The sequence below is a fragment of the Hyaena hyaena genome, unplaced genomic scaffold (genome assembly GCF_003009895.1).
Source record: "Hyaena hyaena isolate Hyena2069 unplaced genomic scaffold, ASM300989v1 scaffold_467, whole genome shotgun sequence".
Lineage (NCBI taxonomy): Eukaryota > Metazoa > Chordata > Mammalia > Carnivora > Hyaenidae > Hyaena > Hyaena hyaena.
In genome coordinates, this window is record NW_024081100.1 from 192,167 (window position 1) to 200,781 (window position 8,615).

Here is an 8,615-nt window from a genome sequence, read left to right on the forward strand (position 1 = left end):
GTTCTCTACCCGTAATGCTCTTTCTCCTTCTCTGCCGAGATAACTCAGCTCATCTTTTCCTCAGGAAGCCTTTCCTCATCTTCAGTCTGAGCTCGGTCATGTTGTTAACAACTCCCTTAAAATCCTGTGTTTCTTCTAGTAAACAAGTAATTCTTGTTTAGTATTTTCCTTGTTCTATAGTAAGGTATGTCTTATCACTATATCCCAAGCATTTAATATATTGTCTAACACATAGTAGGTGGTCCCAAAATATTTGTTGAATAACCAAAAGGATGAATAAATGTAGCTTAGTTATTTTATTAGAAGTCTGGTTAAATTTGTGAATATAGGATATCCACGCTTAATGGGAAGCATAAAATGTATTCTAAAGCAAATATATCTGACTTTAATTTTTTACTGTTGTGGGCCATCCAGCTACCTTCTATTAGAATGGATAAAGGAATGGTAGCTTTTAAGAGTTCCTCTTTTTATGAACACATATCCTCTTATAAGAGACATGAGTTATTCATTTATTAAATATTGAGCACTTTCTGGTCATTGTTACAAGTTCTAGGGATACAGTGGTATGCATGGCAGCCAGGGTACCTATTTTAAAGCAAAGGATAAGGAAAATAGTAATAAAAAAGGCATGATATAGTAACTAGGTCACTGAGGTAGGATTGAAGTGGTTAGAGAAAGCTTCAGTTTATCCATCAATAAAAGGAAGGTAATTTAAGAAAATACAAACCGCCTCCCCCCTCCCCCGCTGAAAATATACTTCACATTACAGAGAGTATGTGCGTATGACGTATTAATTTTTTCAGTTTTCTAAGTAACCTTTCTTTTTATAGGTACAGAAACTGAGGCTCTGGGAATTAAGTTAATTGCCCAAGGCTACATACAGCTAAATGCAGGGCTGGATTCAGATGTTGGTCCAGTTAATCTGAATCCCACGCTTTTTCCATGATGCCATATTCCACTCAGAAGGAAGACCTCTGGAGAAAAAGCGCTACTTGTGTCACTGTTAGGTTTAAGCCCCACATTCCAGTATTTTTTTGAAGATTTTTAAAACTGTCCTCTCTGTCAGTAATAATAATAGACAATACCCAATATTTTTTCACAATACATAGTATTTTTATGATATTCTCGTTTTTCATGGCACTTTTATTTTCATTCTCTCCTAATCCTGTAGCCACTAAGTAAGATACAGAGAATTTACAGACCATTTGAGACTTGAGAGAACTGAAATATGACAGTCTAGTGTTTTTGCCATGAGTACATAGCTATGAACAGAATAGATTCAGTTCTCTTGACTTTCTGGTGTGGCATTTTTTCCAGTATGCCTAGGAGAAACCTGTTTATTTTCTTTTGTAAGTACTGACTTTAAGAATTTAAATCCAAATAAAACCTGAGAATTAATTTTAACTTCTCAGGAAAATGCCATAGATTTACTCATTAGTACGAGTAACATCATTGCTAAAGAAATGCAGAAGAAAAAAGAAAAGCAAGGAATAAGATAAAAAGTATTATGTGTTTCATTGAATAACTGATTCTGTCCTCCCCGCCCTAATTTGATGCAAGTGAAAAAAGGACATCCAACTGCAAAGCCTCTGAGACACTATGCACATTCAGGTACTTCTGAAATACAAATATGTGATAACTCAATTCTTTGTAGCCTGTGAAAAAGCCATTTTTGTTGTGTTATTCTTGTTGGTGTATATGTTTTGTTTCATAATTATCAAGGAAGTCATAATGAAACTGGGGGAGAAACCCCTTTCTCGTGTTATTCTTTCATAGCATTGCCTAAAGAAAATCTATTCTTCCTCTTTTCCAAAAGTCAGCTGGGTCTTATCAGCTTTGCAGAATGATGAATGAATGCCTTGTTCATTATTATTGCTTAAGTCATTCTTATTTATGCCAGTAATTCAAGGATTATGTTTTGATTGTTCTTGGGAGATGAAAACACTTTCTTGCTGATGAATAAACACTGCCACTTTTTAAATATTTGTATGCAAAATGTCTTTAAAGCCATTATGAAATGCTTTGCAAGAGCATTAGGAAGCTGTTTTTCGAAAGGCACTTTTTTTCTCTACCTTTTCTTTCATGCTAAGCAGTCCAATTGAAAGGCCTTTCAGAGTTAACTTGTTTAAGCGATACCAGTGTTTTAGCGTAATGAATAACTTCTTACAGAAGACAATCACACACAATTCAACATGCCGGTATTTCTATTTCTGTGCACCACCAATGCAGGGATTCTGTGGTAGAATCTCTTTCTTTGAGAAAGCTGAAGCGATCAACACCCTGATTAACCTCTGATATTCACGTGGTGCTCTTGATCTTGAGGACTGCAGCAATAACAAAGCGGTAATGGCAGCCATATGCTTAGGGTATTGTGGGTACGGTTGACCCAGATGTGAACTTGGGGGGTGACTGATGCTAACTGCTATTTGTTTCAGGTTTGGGGTGGAGATTACTGGTGAAGAGTTTGAGTTGCTACTTGACAGAATCCCCCTTGATGAAGATGGAAATGTCAGACACCTCCAGTGCACGGCCACGTTCGATTCTCAGTACTCCTTTACCACATTTTCTCACTCCACGCTAGTTTTCTGTTTGTGTTGTTTTTAATACAGAGAATGCACTCCTAGAAGGATTAGGATTATTTGAAATTCTCTTTATTGATTTGTATCTCACTTATTAACATTTTATAAGTGAGATTTTCAGAATAGCAGCATTGACCCCAAAAGTGGCATGTTTTAGTGTCAATCCATTGCAACTGATTTTGAAATATTTGCTATCTCAGCATCTGGAAAATGGCCATGAGAGAGGACAGTGTGATGACAAAAGAGATAGTGTACATTATGTTGTAGAGTTGGGAAGAAAACTGCTGTAGATGGCAGAAATCAGGTTCTGGAGGTGAACTGTCCCACCTTGCTCTAAGCATGCTCTTATCACGCTGACCTTTTACCCCCTCACTCACCTCCCACGTACTGTCTATTCACAAGACTTCTTGCCACTTCCTTCTGGTGGGGTCCAGCCTGGACAGTAGAGTGAGTACATGGCTATTGCCAGTGTTTGTATTAAAGGTAAACCAAGACTGCTTTCCAGAGTATTTCCAGTCTATATTCCTGTATCATGGAACCTCTTTTTATGGAGATTAAAGAGTAATTCAAGTCTTAAGTATTTAAAATTCTGATCACTGTTGATTTTATTCCTCAGCTATCTTAAGGAATATTGCAGTCCTAGGCATCTGATGGTTTTGGTCTGAGCTCATTTTTCCTAAAGATTTTTTATTTCTCTAGAGCAATTTCAGGACATGACTATCATCTTCCCAGATACCGCCTTCACTGTCCTATAAGTCTTTGGACTATACTGTTGAACCAACAAACCTACCCATAATTTCCTGTTAGCTCTTGATAGCAGAGTAGACAGTTACCAACCTGACTTGATTTGAAGGGCTTGACATAAGACACACACTTCAAATTATTTTCCATCACATGTACCATAGAACCTGAACTTCTTATCTAAAGGGACCCAGGTCTTTCAGTGAGAAAGTACTGATTTGCAGAAGCTGTTATGATACCTCTGAGAGGGATAATACTTTAATCTGTCAATCATTAATGCTTCACTAGCATTTCCCAAAGTATATACCAAAGAGGAACACTAGTGTCATAGGATCAAAACTCTCACCCTTTTAAAAAGGTTCTCATGGGGCATCTCGTTGGCTCAGATGGTAGAGCATGCAACTCTGGATCACGAGGATGTGAGTTCAAGACCCAGACTGGGCATGGAGCCTACTTACAGAAAGAAGGAAATAAATAAATGGGGTCCCCTGGAACCTACATAAACACATGAATGAATGAGTGAATAAAAAGATTCCCATGACAAATAAATTTGGGAAACTTACTAAATAAAATTTCTGACTAAATATAGTTAAATGAATTCCTTTCCCCCAAAGATTTCTCATAGCTAATATTGCTAGTGTGTGTCATGAATCTCGAGGAAAGAAAAACAGATCCTAAGACAAGTAGTTTATTCCAAAGATGGTCCTATGAAATGCCAGTAAGGTTTTAGGGAAATCAGACAGAAGGGAGAAAGCCAGTAGACATAGGATGCATTAAAGAGCGCGTCATTGGCGTTGGTGTCTGGGGTCCTCTCCTGCCAGGGACCTCTGGAAAACTGTAGAATCCATCTCAGGGCTGTGCCGCTCGAGGACAAGGGCGCTGGAGTAGATGTACCTGTCAGCTCCCACCTGCCGTCGGTTGCAGATACTACTCGTGGCTGCGTGAGTCCTGTGACTGTCCGGAGGCTGGCAGAGCAAGCTCCGGACAGAGGGTCCTCAGGCCGAGGCGGAGGTGCTTGCGGTAGAAGGCCTTAGGGTAGAAGGGAACCAGAAGTGCCGAGGAGACAGACGGTGAGACGCCTCATCTGCCAGCGGGCATCTGTGTAGTGGAATTTAGTCTCTAGCATTTCTCAAACTTATTTGACCTTTTTACCCCGAAGCGTCTTAGAGGCTGGTGTTCCACAGAACAGAATTTGGGAATGCTGCCTGAGACAGACAAGCTAATCTGCTAAGTAGTCTGTACCTTTCTAGTCAAAATCAGGTGCTTGAGAGAATGAAGTGCGTGAAGGGAGGGTTTTTAAAAACAGGGGAGCCTAGAGAGAAAAAGACATAAGCAGGGTGCTACAAGGGGAGGTGTCTGAACACCCAGGAGGCAGCAGCGTAAGGGCACGTGACTGAAATGTCAGTGCGGGGGAGGGCGTGCGTGAGGTCTCGCGTGAGCGCGGCCTAGGAGTGCCACAGGGGGACGTGATGTGGGCCTGGCCTCCTCCCTTCTGGTGCAGGGGGATAGAGTTCCTCACAGGAGACAGCTCTTTTAATTCTTTATATTCTTGATTCCAGGCACCAGAGAACAGACTATAAATTCATTGTTAGTACTAACAAATGCCTCTGCTTATCTGATATTTGGTATGCTTTATTGCTTCATTATCCCCATTTTGCTTGTGAGAAAGCAGATGTATAGAAAGTTCAGGAGATTGGCCCAGAGTACTTAAGCCCATGAGTGAGCACTTCCGGTGGAGCCCAGGTGCATCTGATTTGAAAGCCCACCGGCTCTCCGTTACTCCACATTGCATCTCTGAATTCTGCTACGCCAGGAGTAGTTCCATTTAACAAGTGTTTAAAATACCCATTTTAAGGTAAAATCAGCTAAGACCTTTACAGGCATGATTTCATTTAACCGTAAAGACTTTTTCTAAAGTCCACTTAAATTCAGTGGTTAATTGCTGCTTGCCCCCCTCATCTGTCAGCATGATCATATTCAGTGCTTGGTGGTGTGGGGTGAAAGCCCTTGAACTGGGTTTCAGGTGACATGGGTGACAAGAGTTGTAGTTTGGACCTACATTTGATAACTCCATGACCTTGGTCAAGTGTTTAACATTCCTTTGCTCTGGTTATCTCCTCTGTAAAGTAGAAATGTCCAAGAGTCTCTCTAAGTCGAAAGTTCTACTTGAAGCAGTTTACATTCTTATAAATATTAATAGAGATTTGAAGGGGGGCACTAATATACTTAAATAATGCTGTAGGGGAAACATGTTTCCAGTGAAACAAAAGTATTTTAGAGTCATCAGATTAAGATCAGTCTAGTAAACATTTATTGAGCATTTTCTGTGTGGTCAGTCAGCCAGGCATTTCTGACTTGGGAAAACAGGTGTTTCTGTTAGAGAAATTATTTCTTTGCTAAATTTGTCGCAAAATTTTTTTATGTGATTGAGAGCTTCATTTTGTAAGTGTATATTTGGGAAGAAAAGGAACATAGCTGTTAATTTAGGAGGATGAAGACTGTAGAAACTAGCATATAGAATAGTTACCAGTGCCAGTATTAAAAATAAAAAAATTCACTTGAGTTTTTTTAAATTTTGTTTACTTATTTTTGAGAGAGAGTGAGAGCATGCACGGGAGCACAAGCGCACAGGAGGAGCCAGGGGTGGAGGGAGAGAGAGAGAGAAAAAAAAATTCCAAGCAGGCTCTGCTCTGTCAGCATGGAGCCCGATGTGGGGCCCGAACCCATGAACTGTGAGATCATGACCTGAGCTGAAACCAGCAGCCAGACACTTAACCAACTGAGCCACCCAGGTGCCCCCAGATTATTTTTATTTTACTACTTAGTGTGCTCCACATTTAGTGCTTAGTTTTTAAGGATATACAGAAAAACTTCGTAAAAAACCCAATTAGAATTAGTAGATTTTGATCATGATAGCATGTTAGGGGGGAAAACGTGGGCAAAAAGGGACCAAGTCCATTAAAAACAAATGGTAGAGACTTCCAGCTATAAAATAAGTCCTAGAGATGAAAAGTACAGCATAGAGAATATGGTCAGTAACAGTGTAATAGATGGTGACAGGTGTTGACTACACTATCATCGTGAGAACTGAGTAATAGAATTATTGAGTCCCTGTGTTATACACCTGAAACGAATGAAACATTATATGTTAACTATACTTCAGCTTAAAAAATAGTAACCTTTGTGACATGCTCACACCAGTGTCATTCCCACGGAACCAGCATCGTTTCTCAGCGTTTGTAACTTAGCCCAACCCTTTTACAGGCAGCTGTCCCACTAAGACCCCATCTCTAAGGGCAGGCTTTTCCTGAAGTATGTCTGTGGAGTTAAGGACCAGCCTCAGAGCCCTTGGGAAGATGGGATTGTCCAGACTTTATAAAAGCTTCCACTGACTCTGGGAGACTTTGCAGTTGCCAAGTTGTCGGTCATCCAAACCTTGGCTGTTTCTAAGACAGAGTGCTTCCTTTTGGGTGAAGAACTCTGTATTAGTTTCCTGGGGCTGCCATAACAAAGTACCACAAACTGGGTGGCTTAAAACAACAAAAATTTGTTCTCTCATAGTTCTGAGTGCTAGAAGTTCAAAATCATGGTATCAGCAGGGCCACGTTCTCTCTGATTCTACTTGGGGTAGAATCCTACCTTGCTTCTTCCTAGCTTCTGATGGTGACTGGCAGTCCTTGACTTCCTTGTCTTACAGCTGAGTCACCCAGTCTCTGGCCCTCTTGCAACACAATATTCTCCCTGTATGTCTCTGTTTCTAAGTTTTCTTCTTCTTATAAGGACACAAGTCATAATGGGTTAAGGACCAAAATATAAAAAACCAATGTGACTTCATTTTAACTGACTATATCTCTAACTACCCTATTTCCAAATAAGGTTCTTTTCGGAGGTACTGGGGGTATGACTTCAGTATATCTTACGGGGGGATACAGTTCAACACATAACCAACCCTGTAATAGATCTAATGTGTTTGGTTTCTTATAGAATTTACTGGGGGGAGGATACAAATAAGAGTTTGTTCCTATGTGTTCTCTGACTATAGCAATAACAATGGCTAACATTTAATGCCTAGTACTTGTCAGGCACTAAATATTAACTCATATCATTCTTGTAACAACCCCATTAGATTTTACATGTAAGAAACCTCTGGCACAGAAAGTGAGATGCCCTTTGTCACACAGTTAGCGTTGGTGGCTTCAGGATGGAAACTCGGACTGGCTGGTTCCAGAACCCACATATCTAATACTAGCCTGCCTTGGGACAGAAGTCAGAGCAATTATAGCCGCATTAACTAGCAGTGTTACGTATAGTTGCTGAGCAAATGAAATAAAAGAAATCATGTTTTCTGGTAACTTATTCTTACTTTTAGGCCTGAATTGGAAGGTTATATGAGTGTGCAATACCAGATTTCTAAGATTTAGTATTTAAAAAAAAAGGAACACCTGGGTGGCTCAGTTGGTTAAGTGTCTGACTTTGGCTCTGGTCACGATCAGATGGTTTGTGAGTTTGAGCCCTACGTTTGGCTCTGTGCTGACAGCTCAGAGCCTGGAGCCTGCTTCTGATTCTGTCTCCCTCTCTCTCTTTCCCTCCTGGACTCATGCTCTGTCTCTCTATCAAAAATAAATAAACATTAAAATTTTTTTAAAACTGAAAGTATCTCATTAATGATTTTAATATTGATTACGTGTTTAAATGACAATATTTTGGATATATTAGGTTACATATAATAAAATTAAATTTATCTTTTTATTAAGTCTTTTAGAAAGTGCTGTTAGAAAATATTAAATTACTTATGTGATTTACACATACTTTGCAATTAATGTGGTAATCCTGTTCAACGGTGCTGAATTTCACAGCAGATCTTTCTGTTTTTTTGTTTTGTTTTGTTTTCAGTTTTTAGTTTTTTGTTGTTGTTTTTAAATTTTTATCTTTTGTGGGTTTTTTTTTTTTTTTTGAGAGAGAAACTGAGTGAGTGTGAGCAGGGGAGGGACAGAGAGAGAGGAAGAGAGAATGTTAGCAGGCTCCATGCCCAGCAGGGAGGCTGATGCAGGGCTTGAAATCACCAACAGTGAGATCATGCCCTGAGCTGAAATCAAGATTTGGGCGTTTAACCGACTGAACCACCCAGGCATCCCTAGACAGCAAATCTTTCTAATTAGACAGCGTAGTGGAAAGAAGTCATTCACTGAGCACAGTTAAATTAGTTTTTAAAGTCTCTGTGCCTTAGTTTCTCTATCTGTAAATGTGATGGAAAACCTAAACTTTCCTCACAGATACAATTTTATTAACAAATGG

The 8,615-nt window shown here is 39.7% G+C and overlaps 1 long non-coding RNA gene across 1 annotated transcript; it reads left to right on the top strand.

The window, feature by feature from the left end:
• Positions 1 to 1,442: 1,442 nt before the first annotated feature.
• On the top strand, positions 1,443 to 3,087 carry LOC120246382. Its single transcript, XR_005532034.1, has 3 exons — positions 1,443 to 1,611; positions 2,230 to 2,343; positions 2,436 to 3,087. It is a non-coding gene; the product is annotated as an uncharacterized LOC120246382 (long non-coding RNA).
• The last annotated feature ends 5,528 nt before the right edge of the window (positions 3,088 to 8,615 follow it).